The 13,472-nt window shown below is 39.5% G+C and overlaps 1 protein-coding gene across 7 annotated transcripts in view; it reads left to right on the plus strand.

Moving 5' to 3' along the window:
* Positions 1-13,472, plus strand: part of LOC114906006 (zinc finger protein 345-like) — a 60,628-nt gene that overhangs the window by 15,242 nt on the left and 31,914 nt on the right. For 5 of the 7 annotated variants that reach the window (XR_003796362.1, XR_003796357.1, XR_003796367.1 and 2 more), the window contains exon 1: positions 7,250-7,274. The exons of the other annotated variants lie outside the window; for them this stretch is intronic. The gene's annotated coding sequence lies outside the window, so the exon portion shown is untranslated. Of the gene's footprint in view, positions 1-7,249; positions 7,275-13,472 lie in introns of those variants that run through there. 7 annotated transcript variants of the gene reach the window in all.

A 13,472-nucleotide genomic window follows, 5' to 3' on the forward strand; every position in this document is an offset into this window, starting at 1 on the left:
TTACTCGCCAGTATTTGCTGCCACTGAGGCAAGATGACACCCATAGGGCATGACTAGAAAGGTGGTGAAGCTAGTATAGTGTTGCCAAATCTGTTTTCCAAAAAAGTGGGACGTACAGATTTTCTTTGCTTGAAGTGTTTTTTAAAGCTTTATTTGGGTGTAATATACATGTAGAAAACTGTACATTTTTAAAGTGAAATATTTGATAAGTTTTGACATACACATGATACCTGTGAAAACATCATCACAGTCATGGTAATGACCATATGTGTCACCATGTTTTTGCCTGATTTCCTTTTATAATCTGTCCCTGCCCTTCACAGCCCTCCAAGCAACCATTGATTTATTTTCCCTTGTAATAGATATCTTTACGATTTCTATAATTTACATGATGAAATCCTAAAACGTTTACTTTTGTTTTCTCCTGGTTTTGTGTTTTGTCATTATTTTGAGATTCATCAATGATGTTAAATGAGGAGCTCTTTTTTTTTTTCTGTGTTTTTGAGTAATATTCTTACCATTAGATATAACACTATATATCCATTCACCTGTTTATAGCTATTTGGGATAATTCCAGGTTTTGACTGTTGAAAATAAACTAGTGCAAGTGTTTGTGTACAGTTTTTGTTTGTTTGTTTGGGGGTTTTTTTGCGGTACACAGGCCTCTCACTGTTGTGACCTCTCCCGTTGCGGAGCACAGGCACTGGACGTGCAGGCTTAGCGGCCGTGGCTCACGGGCCCAGCCGTTCCGCGGCATGTGAGATCTTCCCAGACTGGGGCACGAACCGATGTCCCCTGATCGGCAGGCGAACTCTCAACCACTGCACCACCAGGGAAGCCCTGTGTACAGTTCTTAATATGGAAATTTGTTTCCTTTATCTTTTGGTCCAAAAATTAGATTGCAGTGTTTGAGTTACAAAGTAGGTGTACGTTTAGCTTTTGAACAAACTAACAAATTGCTATCTAAACATTGTATTTTTTCTTTTTATAAAAATTTTTATTGGAGTATAGTTGATTTACCATGTTTTTTGGATTTTTTTTTTTTTGTATTTGTAACAGTACTTGTATGAGGGTTCCATTTCTTCTACATCCTAGTGAATACTTAGTTGGTCAGTGGTTTTTTATTTTAACTCTTAATGAGGTTGCCGTGCTCTCTCACGGTTTGAATTGAATTTTCCTCAGAATTCATGATTAGCGTCCTTACAGATTTATATTTGCTATCTTTGGTAAAATGTCTCCTTTTCTGCCTATTCTTTTTTTTTTTTTCCTTTGGCTGTGTTGCACAGCTTTCAAGAACTTAGTTCATCAAACAAGGATTGAACCTGGACCCTTGCAGTGAAAGCTCTGAGTCCTAACCACTGGACTGCCAGGGAATTCCCTCTTAAGCCTATACTTTGATTAGTTTGGGCTATTTTCCTTTTCTTTAATGACTAGGACAGTGAAACAACAGATACCCATTTTGCTCGTTCTTGAGTGACTGCTTTATGGAATAATTGGTTTCAGTACTTGAAGAACATGTCTTGAGTTTTTTCAGTGTTTTTGTTACACACAATGTAATGCACACATGTACCATACATTATAAGATTAATCTGCCAGGAGAATTTACTATTAGTTCTAAGTATACTTGATGAATGATACCCTGCCCCCAGCCTCTTTTTTTGAGCATTTATTAAGAAGAGCTTATAATTGTATATATGTTTCTCAAAGACCTGAGAGTTAATCCTTTGAAATGTAAGCATTAGGATCAATTAGGCCTCTGTCTCTCAGTCTCTTTGGAAGGATAGAATCCTAGTTTTCATAATTACCAGCTATCAAACACAGCTGAACTAATCTCGTTTATATTTCCCAGCCCTTTTTAGTGTTTCAGTTCCGTGAATACTGAGTTCCCATCCTCCCTGTTTCCTTATTCTCCCTTTATTTTTAAAAAAACTTTCTTAACATATTTTTCTTAATCTTGAAGGTGTTTTTTTTTTTTAGCTGCGCCACATGGCTTGTGGGATCTTAGTTCCCTTATCAGCGATTGAACCTGTGTCCCCTGCAGTGGAAGTGTGGAGTACTAGCCACTGGGCTCCCAGGGAATTCCCCTCATTCTCCCTTTAAAACACCTGATCACCTCTGCAGAAATTACGATTGAGTTCAACTCTTTTTCCTGTTGTCAGTATTTATTGAATAAAATATGTTTTTTTCCATTTTTGTTTTTATTGTTTCAGTTAACATCTAGCTGTGTTTTTCTTTGACACCATCAGTCTCAAAAGGGAACAAGGAAACATGCTAATTTGGTACATAGTACAAAGGCTGCATTGTTTAAAGATGGAACATGTATGAGAATGGTCTTCTGAGTCTTGAACTATCTCATTGGGTTACCAAACTCAGGTTTGGCTGCTCACAGCTGAAAACCCATAATGGAGTTGGAAGTGTCAGTAGAAACAAAAGATGTTTTAATCAGAAAAGGCGGCAATCTGGAGAGAAGGTGGACTCATGTCCCGAGACCAACTTTGAAAATTCTGGTCAGCCATTCAGCCATGACAGGTTTTTTTTGTTTGTTTGCTTTTGGCCACGCAACATGTGGGATTTTAGTTCCCAACCAGGGATGAACCCATGCCCCCTGAAATGGAAGTGTGGAGTCTTGATCATGGGACCACCAGGGAATTCCCAGACATGACAGGTTTTAAAGGGAAAAAGTGGGGAAGAATCTCAGTGAATCGTAAAGGCAGGAAGTTGGTTTCTGCATCATTCTCCATTGCGTTCAGACTGGCTGACTCTTCGGATGTCTTGCCTGTGAGGTCTGCCTGCAGGATTGCTTAGGGAGCTGTTGGGGTTATTCTTCATTCTTTGTTTTTTTAAAGATTTTTTTTTGGTCGGTTCGTTGGTTTATTTATTTATTTTTGACTGTGTTGGCTCTTCATTTCTGTGCGAAGGTTTTCTCCAGTTGCGGCAAGCAGGGACCACTCTTCATCGCAGTGTGCGGGCCTCTCACTATCGTGGCCTCTCTTGTTGTGGAGCACAGGCTCCAGACTCACAGGCTCAGTAGTTGTGGCTCACAGGCCTAGTTGCTCCACAGCATGTGGGATCTTCCCAGACCAGGGCTCGAACCTGTGTCCCCTGCATTGGCAGGCAGATTCTCAACTACTGCGCCACCAGGGAATCCCAAGATTCTTTTGATGTTGACCAGTTTTGGACGTCCTTATTGAATTTGTTACAGTATTGCTTCTGTTTTATGTTTTGGTTTCTTGGCTGCAAGGCATGTGGGATATTAGCTACCTGACCAGGGATTGAACCCACACTCCCGGCATTGGAAGGCGAAATCTTATCCACTGGACCACCAGGGAAGTCACAATTCTTACTTTTTTTAATTGAGGAAAAGAATGAACAGGTTAGACAAGGTGTGGTGTGCATTCAGGAGAGTATAATTCAGGAGTTAGTTTAAATTGTTTAGTGATCTCATTCCTATAATTAGGTTCTTTCAAGGTGAGGGGGGACAGAAATGGGCAAACAGGAAAGGGACAAAAGAACCACTTTCAAATGTTGGGAAGTGATTACTTTGTGATTGCAGGGACTTACATAGTTGGGAACTTGTATTATCTGTGTTAGCGTTCTCCGTAAAAACAGAAGCAGTAGGATATATAGATACAGTTCCATATCTGCGAAAAAATATGTTTTATTGGAGAGAAAAAGACTTGGGAATACTCTGAGTTGGAAAGGTACATGTGGAATTCAAAGAACTGAAGGAAGATCACTGCCTTTTGAGGATAATGTGTAATGGGGACAGCGGGTAGCAAAGAAGCAGAGAAAGTAGGTGTCTGAGGTTATCTCGAGGATCAAAATGATCCCAGTTTGTTAGGGAGATGATGACTCTGTGAGGGATTAATCAGGTAGATCAAATAATCATACTTGCTTATGGTAAAAAGTACTAAGTATTGAACTGAAATACATTTATGAAACTACACTTTAAAACCTTTTAATGTTTATTTCAATTGGAAGCTTTCTGTTTTTTAAGTTCTTAGTAGTAACGTATTTACAGAATAGAGTATTATGTGTGCAGGTTTTGGATGTTATGTTTTTACGAATGTCACTTTTAGAAATTATTGTGAGCCATTTACACCTGCAGGATACTTTCAAATAGTTGAATTCTCTTTGCCTGTTTATCCCACATCTTTTCATAACTTCATTGCATTTCATTACCACTAACATTTATTAAGATAATGATTTTCATATGTTGAAGTCCTAATGCTTTAGTGACTGTATTTGGAGACAGGACCTTTAGAGAAGTATTTAAGGTTAAATGAGGTCATAAGGGTGGGGCCCTAATTCATTAGGACTGGTTTCCTCATAGGAGGAGAGGTAGACACTAGGTGTATGCCCACAGGGACAAAAGGCCATTTGAAGACATGGTGAGAAGATGGCCATCCCAAGCCAAGGAGAGAGGCCACAGGAGATACCAAACCTGTTGACCATCCTCTCAGACTTCCAGCCTCCAGAAGGGTGAGAAAATAAGTTTCTATGGTTTAAACCAGCCCATCTATGGTACTTTGTTATGGCAGTTCTAGCAGATTAACACAAACATCATTAATGTGTTCTCTTTGCCAAATAAATAGTGAGGCTCAACATTCAAAGAGACAGGAGAGAAAATTGGTATAATTCGAAAAATGGTGGAAAACTATAAATTAGCTTTGAGGGGAAGGGAATTTAATATGGAGTTTCCTAGTTTGTTTCCACTACTGTTGAAAACCAGAAATTAGCTCCAATTTTCGAAGTCTGAAAAGAAGCCCAGTAGAGAAAGTCAGGCTTTTAAACTCAGAATCACTCTTATTTCCTACAGTGTGTTGTGGGTTACAGCTGTTATGGAGCAACAGGGTCTGACTTACCCTCCTCTTGTCATGAACTGTAAAACTACAAACTAGAGGAGTGGCTCCCTGCAGGCATTGGAGAAACAGTGCAGGGCTATAACCCTGAAGGAACAGGATAGCACTCCAGGTCAGATCACATCCTCCTATCCTCCAGCCAGGGCATTTTCCAGACCTGCACAGGGAAGCAGAGCCCAGAGAGCAGAAGGTGGAGACAACAGAGCTCAAGGCTAGGCAGTCAGCAGGAAATCCTGTAGCAGAGTCCTCTCAGGGAGAGCCCTCCTTGGTTGGGCAGTGGAGGGTGGGAGGGAATCTGAAGCTTTAGGCCAGCCTTTGTCAGTCCCACTCCCCACAGAGATGGAGACCCTCTGTCTCACATCAGTCATCAGGTGCACACTGGTGCTTCATAGGCTTGAGCCCCTACTTCTCCCTCCAGAGGCTGATGCCCACATGTTAGCCCCCAAGCATGTAAGGACGTTTTCAGGAACGGATCTGCAGGGCAAGATGCAGCCAGCAGGAAGTGCCTCCTCCCACCCGTACCCCCCCAACTCTGTACTGAGCACGACAGCCAAACCTGACCTCAACTAGTGAGGCGGTACAGCCTACCTCAAGAAACAAGAAAAATCCCAAATAAACTATCTAAACTTACACCTGAAGGGGCAATAAAAAAATAAATGAAACCTAAAGTTAGTAGAAGGAAGAAATTATAAAGATCATAGCAGAAATAGATAAAATAGAGACTGTAAAGACAATAGAAAAAAATCAAAGAAACTAAGAGCTTGTTCTTTGGAAAGATAAACAAAATTGACAAACTGTTAGCTAGACTCACACACAAAAGAGGGAAGGCCCTGATAAAACCAGAAACAAAAGAGGGAAAATAACAGATACCACAGAAATACAAAGGATTATAAGAGACTATTATGAATATCTATACACCAACAAATTGGATAACCTAGAAGAAATGGACAAATTCTTGAAATCATACAACCTTCCAAGACTGAATCAGGAGGAAACAAAATCTAAATAAAGCAGTCATTAGTACAGAGAATGAAACAGTAATCAAAAAGCTCCCAAAGCCAATCCAGGACCATACAGTTTCACAGGTGAATTCTACCAAATGTTCAAAGAAGATTTAATATTTACCCTCCCCAAACTACTCCAAAAAATTGAGAAGGATAAACTTTTTTTTGGCCACGCCATGCGGCTTGCAGGATCCCAGTACCCCAACCAGGGATTGAACCCAGATCCTCGGCAGTGAAAGTGAGGAGTCCTAACCACTGGATTGCCAGGAAATACCTCTGAACTAATTTTATGAAGCCAACATCAACCTGATACCAAAACCAAAGACAACACACTGAAAAAGAAAATTACAGGCCAATATCTGTGATGAACATACATGGAAAAGTCCTGAAAAAATTTTAGCAAACTCAATTCAACAGTTCATCAAAAGGATCATACACCATGATTAAGTGGGTTTTATACCAGGGACAGAAGAATGGTTCAACATCAACAAAATGAAGGATAACCATCTGATCATCTCAATCGATGCAGAAAAAGCATTCAACACTATTCGACGTCCATTCATGGTAAAAACATACAACAAAGTGGGTTACAGGGAACATACCTCAACGTATTGAAGGTCATATATGACAAGCTCACAGTTAACATCATATTCAATGGTGAAACCTGAAAACTACTCCTTTAAGACAGGACCAAGACAAGTATGTCTACCCTTGTCACTCCTATTCAGCGTAGTATTAAAACTTCCAGATCCATTTTTATCCTTTTAGAGGATTTCAGGGGCTTGATTTTTCTTACCAGATAAATAAGGAAACTTTAAAATAAAATTGGCTGTTTATCATTACACTCACAAGTGATTTTTCACATAACCTGCTTTTCCAACATCAGGACCTTCATACATATGAATTTATTTATTTATTTTATATATATATATTTTTTCGCGGTACGCGGGCCTCTCACTGTTGTGGCCTCTTCCGCTGCGGAGCACAGGCTCCGGACGCGCAGGCTCAGCGGCCATGGCTCACGGGCCCAGCCGCTCCGCGGCATGTGGGATCTTCCCGGACCAGGGCACGAACCTTTGTCCCCTGCATCGGCAGGTTGTCTCTCAACCACTGCGCCACCAGGGAAGCCCCACTTGGTTTATTTTATCAATATTAACCCTTTGTCTTTCATAGTCTGAAAATTTAAAGTTAATATTTCAAATGTCATTATTTCCATAATGAAAAAATATTGAAAAACAAATGTTTTCCCTCTATTTGCTAAAACTTTATCCTTTTTTTTTTTTAGGGCACCACTCTTCCTTATATTGCACTACTTAGCCTTCAAATTTCAGAGAGTATTACAAATGAAGTCTCTTTGACTCTGTTTTCTCATCATTTTCCCAAGCCATGGTCAACAGCTTCAAGAGATGTAAGTCAAAGGAGTAGAATTAACCACGGGGGTAGAGTTGCAAACTGGAGAAGACAAGATACAACTAAGTTTACTGTTGTTTTGCAGATCTGATTAATTTTTCACTCTGTTAAGAAGGTTATCAAATTCAGATTTTTTTAAATTGGACTTTATTTTTAAGAACAGTTTTAAGGGACTTCCTTGGTGGTCCAGTGGTTAAGACTCCATGCTCCCAGTGCAGGGGACCCGGGTTCAATCCCTGGTCGAGGCACTAGATCCTTCATGCAGGCCGCAACTAAGAAGCTCATGTGCTGCAGTTAAGACCCTGCACTGCCATAAATAAATAAATAATTTTTTTTTTTTAAAAAAAAAAAAAACAGTTTTAGGTTCCCAGCAAATCCAAGTGGAAGGTACAGGAGAGTTCCCATGTACCCCCTTCCCCCACATAAGCAGAGCCTCCCTGACTGTCAACATCCCACACCATAGTGGGACATTTGTTACAATCTATGAATCTGTACTGACACATCATTATCACCCAAAATCCACAGTTGACATTAGGATTCACTCCTGGTGGTGTGAATTCTGTGGGTTTTGACAAATGTATAATGACATGTATCCACCTTTACAGTATCATACAGCGCAGGTTCTGCCCTAAAAATCTGTGCTCTGCCTATTCATGTCTCCTTCCCACTTAACCTGTGTCAAGCCCTGATCTTTTTACTCTCTCCACAGTTTGTTCTTTTCTAGAATGTCATATATTTGCAGTCATACAGTATGTACCCTTTTCAGGTTGGCTTCTTTCACTTTGTCATATGCATTCAGGTTGTTTTATTTTTGAAGTTTTGAATTTAATTTATTTTTTTATACAGGAGGTTCTTATTAGTTAATCTATTTTATGCATATTAGTGTGTATATATGTCAACCCCAATCTCCCAATTCATCCCACCATCGCGACCACCACCACCACCACCACCACCACCACTGCTTTCCCCCTTGGTGTCCATACGTTTGTTCTCTACATCTGTGTCTCTATTTCTGTCCTGCAAATCAGTTCATCTGTACCATTTTTCTAGATTCCACATGTATGTGTTAATATACGATATTTGTTTTTCTCTTTCTGACTTGCTTCACTCTGTATGACAGTCTCTATATCCATCCACGTCTCTACAAATGACCCAATTTTGTTCCTTTTTAGGCTAATATTCCATTGTATATGTGTACCACATCTTTATTCATTCGTGTGTCGATAGGCATTTAGGTTGCTTCCATAACCTGTCTATTATAAATAGTGCTGCAATGAACATTGGTGTGCCTGTGTCTTTTTGTTTTGTTTTTAATTAAATTATTTTATTTTTGGCTGCATTAGGTCTTCGTTGTTGTGTGGGGGCTTCTCGTTGTGGTGGCCTCTCCCTTTTTTCCACATCCTCCAGCATTTGTTATTTGTAGATTTTCTGATGATGCCCATTCTAACTGGTGTGGGGTGATACCTCATTGTAGTTTTGATTTGCATTTCTTTTTGTTTTTAATTTTATTTATTTATTTTTGGCTGCATTAGGTCTTCGTTGCTGCATGCAGGCTTTCTCTAGTTGTGGTAAGCGGGGGCTACTCTTCATTGTGGCACACGGGTTTCTCATTGCAGTGGCTTCACTTGTTGCGGAGCATGGGTTCTAGGCATGCAGGCTTCAGTAGTTGTGGCATGTGGGCTCACTAGTTGTGGCCTGCAGGCTGCAGTGCACAGGCTCAGTAGTTCTGGCGCATGGGCATAGTTGCTTTGTGACATGTGGGATCTTCCCCAACCAGGGATTGAACCCATGTTCCCTGCATTGGCAGGCAGATTCTTCACCACTGCACCACCAGGGAAGCCCTTGCATTTCTCTAATAATTAGTGATGTTGAGCAGATTTTCATGTGCTTCTTGACCATCGGTATGTCTTTTTTGGAGAAATGTCTGTTTAGGTCTTCTGCCCATTTTTTGATTGGGTTGTTTGTTTTTTTAATATCGAGCTGCATGTGCTGTTTATGTATTTTGGAGATAAATCTTTTGTCCATTGATTTGTTTGCAAACATTTTCTCCCATTCTAAGGGTTGTCTTTTCATCTTGTTTGTAGCCTCCTTTGCTTTGCAAAAGCTTTTAAGTTTCATTAGGTCCCATTTGTTTATTTTTATTTCCACTACTCTAGGAGGTGGATCAAAAAAGATCTTGGTGTGATTTATGTCAAAGAGGTTCTTCCTATGTTTTTGTCTAAGAGTTTTATAGTGTCTGGTCTTAACATTTAGGTCTCTAATCCATTTTGAGTTTACTTTTGTGTATGGCATTAGGGAGTGTTCTAATTTCATTCTTTTACATGTAGCTGTCCAGTTTTCCAAGCACAACTTATTGAAGAGACTGTCTTTTCTCCATTGTATATCCTTGCCTCCTTTGTCATAGATTAGTTGATCATAAGTGCGTGGGTTTATCTCTGCCTTTTCTATCCTTTTCCATTGATCTCTATTTCTGTTTTTGTGCCAGTACCATATTGTCTTATTATAGCTTTGTAGTATAGTCTGAAGTCAGGGAGTCTGATTCCTGTAGATCCGTTTTTTTCCCTCAAGACTGCTTTGGCTATTCGGGGTCTTTTGTGTCTTCATACACATTTTAAGAATTTGTGTTCTAGCTCTGTAAGAAATGCCACTGGTAATTTGACAGGGATTGCATTGAATCTGTAGATTGCTTTGGGTAGTATAGTCATTTTCACAATATTGATTCTTCCAATCCAAGAACATGGTATATCTCTCCATCTGTTTGTGTCATCTTTGATTTCTTTCATCAGTGTCTTATAGTTTTCTGAGTACAGATCTTTTGTCTCCTTAGGTAGGTTTATTCCTAGGTATTTTATTCTTTTAGTTGCAATGGTGACTAGGATTGTTTCCTTAATTTCTCTTTCTGATCTTTCGTTGTTAGTGTATAGGAATGCAAGAGATTTCTGTGCATTAATTTTTTTTTTTTTTTTTTTTTTTTTTTTGCGGTACGCGGGCCTCTCACTGCTGTGGTCTCTCCCGTTGCGGAGCACAGGCTCCGGACGCGCAGACTCAGCAGCCATGGCTCACGGGCCCAGCCACTCTGCGGCATGTGGGATATTCCCGGACCGGGGCACGAACCCGTGTCCCCTGCATCGGCAAGCGGACTCTCAAGCACTGTGCCACCAGGGAAGCCCTGTGCATTAATTTTGTATCCTGCTACTTTACCAAATTCATTGATTAGCTCTGGTAGTTTTCTGGTGGCATCTTTAGGATTCTCTATGTATAGTATCATGTCATCTGCAAACAGTGACAGTTTTACTTCTTTTCCAATTTGTATTCCTTTTATTTCTTTTTCTTCTCTGATTGCCGCAGCTAGGACGTTGAATAATAGTGGCGAGAGTGGACATTCATGTCTTGTTCCTCATCTTAGAGGAAATGCTTTCAGTTTTTCACCATTGAGAATGGTATTTGCTATGGGTTTGTCATTTATGGCCTTTATTATGTTGAGGTAGGTTCCCTCTATGCCCACTTTCTGGAGAGTTTTTATCATAAAATGGTGTTGAATTTTGTCAAAAGATTTTTCTGCATCTATTGAGATGATCATATGGTTTTTGTTCTTCAGTTTGTTAATATGGTGTATCACATTGATTGATTTGTGTACATTGAGGAATCCTTGCATCCCTGGGAAAAATCCCACTTGATCATGGTGTGTGATCCTTTCAATGTGTTGTTGGATTATGTTTGCTAGTATTTTGTTGAGGAGTTTTGCATCTATATTCATCAGTGATATTGGTCTGTAATTTTCTCTTTTTGTAGTATCTTTGTCTGGACTTGGTATCAGGGTGATGGTGGCCTCATAGAATGAGTTTGGGAGTGTTCCTTCCTCTGCAACTTTTTAGAAGAGTTTGAGAAGGATGGGTGTTAGCTCTTCTCTAAATGTTTGATAGAATTCACCTGTGAAGCCATGTGGTCCTGGACTTTTGTTTGCTGGAAGATTTTTAATACAGTTTCAATTTCATAACTTGTGGTTGGTCTGTTCATATTTTATATTTCTTCCTGGTTCAGTCTTGGAGGTTTTATACCTTTCTAAGAATTTCTCCATTTCTTCCAGGTTGTCCATTTTATTGGCATACAGTTGCTTGTAGTTGTCTCTTATGATGCTTTGTATTTGTGCAGTGTCCATTGTAACTTCTCCCTTTTCATTTCTAATTTTATTTATTTATTTCTTTTTGGCTGCCTTGGGTCTTCATTGCTGTGCGCAGGCTTTCTGTAGTTACACCAAGTGGGGGCTACTCTTCATTGTGATGTGCAGGCTTCTCATTGTGGTGGCTTCTCTTGATGCAGAGCACGGCCTCTAGGCTCTTGGACTTCCGTAGTTGTGGCTTGTGGGCTCTACAGCGCAGGCTTAGTAGTTGTGGCACATGGGCTTAGTTGCTCCGCGGCATGTGAGATCTTCCCAGACCAGGGCTCGATCCCATGTCCCTTTAATTGGCAGGTGGATTCCTAACCACTGCACCACCAGGGAAGTCCCTCTAATTTTATTGATTTGAGTCCTCTCTTTTTCTTGATGAGTCTGGTTAAAGGTTTATCAGTTTTATTTACCTTCTCAAAGAACCAGCTTTTAGTTTTATTGATCTTTGCTCTTGTTTTCTTTGTTTCTATTTCATTTATTTCTGCTCTCATTTTTATTTCTTTCCTTCTACTAACTTTGGGTTTTGTTTGTTCTTCTTTCTCTAGTTCCTTTAGGTGTAAGGTTAGATTGTTTATTTGAGATTTTCTTGTTTCTTGAGGTAGGCTTGTATTGCTATAAACTTCCCTCTTAGAAATGCTTTTGCTGCATCCCATAGGTTTTGGATCATCATGTTTTTGTTGTAATTTGTCTCTAGGTAGTCTTTGATTTTCTCTTTGATTTCCTCAGTGATCCCTTTGTTATTTAGTAACGTACTGTGTAGCCTCCATGTGTTTGTGTTTTTTACGTTTTTTTTCCCTGTAATTGATTTCTAATCTCATAACATTGCGGTCAGAAAAGATGCTCAATATGATTTCAATTTTCTTACGTTTACTGAGGCTTGATTTGTGACCCAAGATGTGATCTATCCTGGAGAATGTTCCATGTGCACTTGAGAAGAAAGTGTAATTTGCTGTTCTTGGATGGAATGTCCTATAAATATCAATTAAATCTATCTGGTCTATTGTGTCATTTAAAGCTTCTGTTTACTTTTTAATTTTCTTTCTGGATGATCTGTCCACTGGTGTAAGTGAGGTGTTAAAGTCCCCCACTATTACTGTGTTACTGTCGATTTCCTCTTTTATAGCTGTGAGCAGTTGCCTTATGTACTGAGGTGCTCCTATGTTGGGTGCATATATATTTATAATTGTTATATCTTCTTCTTGGATTGATCCCTTGATCATTATGTAGTGTCCTTCCTTGTCTCTTGTAACATTTTTTATTTTAAATTCTATTATATCTGATATGAGTATTGCTACTCCAGCTTTCTTTTGCTTTCCATTTGCATGGAATATCTTTTTCCACCCCCTCATTTTCAGTCTGTGTGTGTCCCTAGGTCTGAAGTGGGTCTCTTGTAGACAGCATATATATGGGTATTGTTTTTGTATCCATTCAGCAAGCCTGTGTCTTTTGGTTGGAGCATTTAATCCATTCACGTTTAAGGCAGTTATCAATATGTATGTTCCTATTACCATTTTCTTAATTGTTATGGGTTTGTTTTTGTACGTCCTTTTCTTCTCTTGTGTTTCCCACTTACAGAAGTTCCTTTAGCATGTTTTGTAGAGCTGGTTCATGGTGCTGAATTCTCTTAGCTTTTGCTTGTCTGTAAAACTTTTGATTTCTCCATTGAATCTGAATGAGATCCTTGCTGGGTAGAGCAATCTTGGTTGTAGGTTCTTCCCTTTCATCATTTTAAATATATCATGCCACTCCCTTCTGGCTTGTAGAGTTTCTGCTGAAAAATCAGCTGTTAACCTTATAGAAGTTCCCTTGTATGTTATGTATCATTTTTCCCTTGTTGCTTTCAATAATTTTTCTTTGTCTCTAATTTTTGTCAATTTCATTTCTGTGTGTTTTGGCATGTTTCTCCTTGGGTTTTTCCTGCCTGAGACTCTCTGTGCTTCCTGGAGTTGGGTGGCTGTTTCCTTTCCCATGTTAGGGAAGTTTTCGACTGTGATCTCTTCATATATTTTCTCGGGTCCTTTCTCTCTC

The sequence above is a fragment of the Monodon monoceros genome, unplaced genomic scaffold (assembly GCF_005190385.1).
Source record: "Monodon monoceros isolate NGI ecotype Baffin Bay Population unplaced genomic scaffold, NGI_Narwhal_1 Super_Scaffold_10, whole genome shotgun sequence".
Taxonomy (NCBI): domain Eukaryota; kingdom Metazoa; phylum Chordata; class Mammalia; order Artiodactyla; family Monodontidae; genus Monodon; species Monodon monoceros.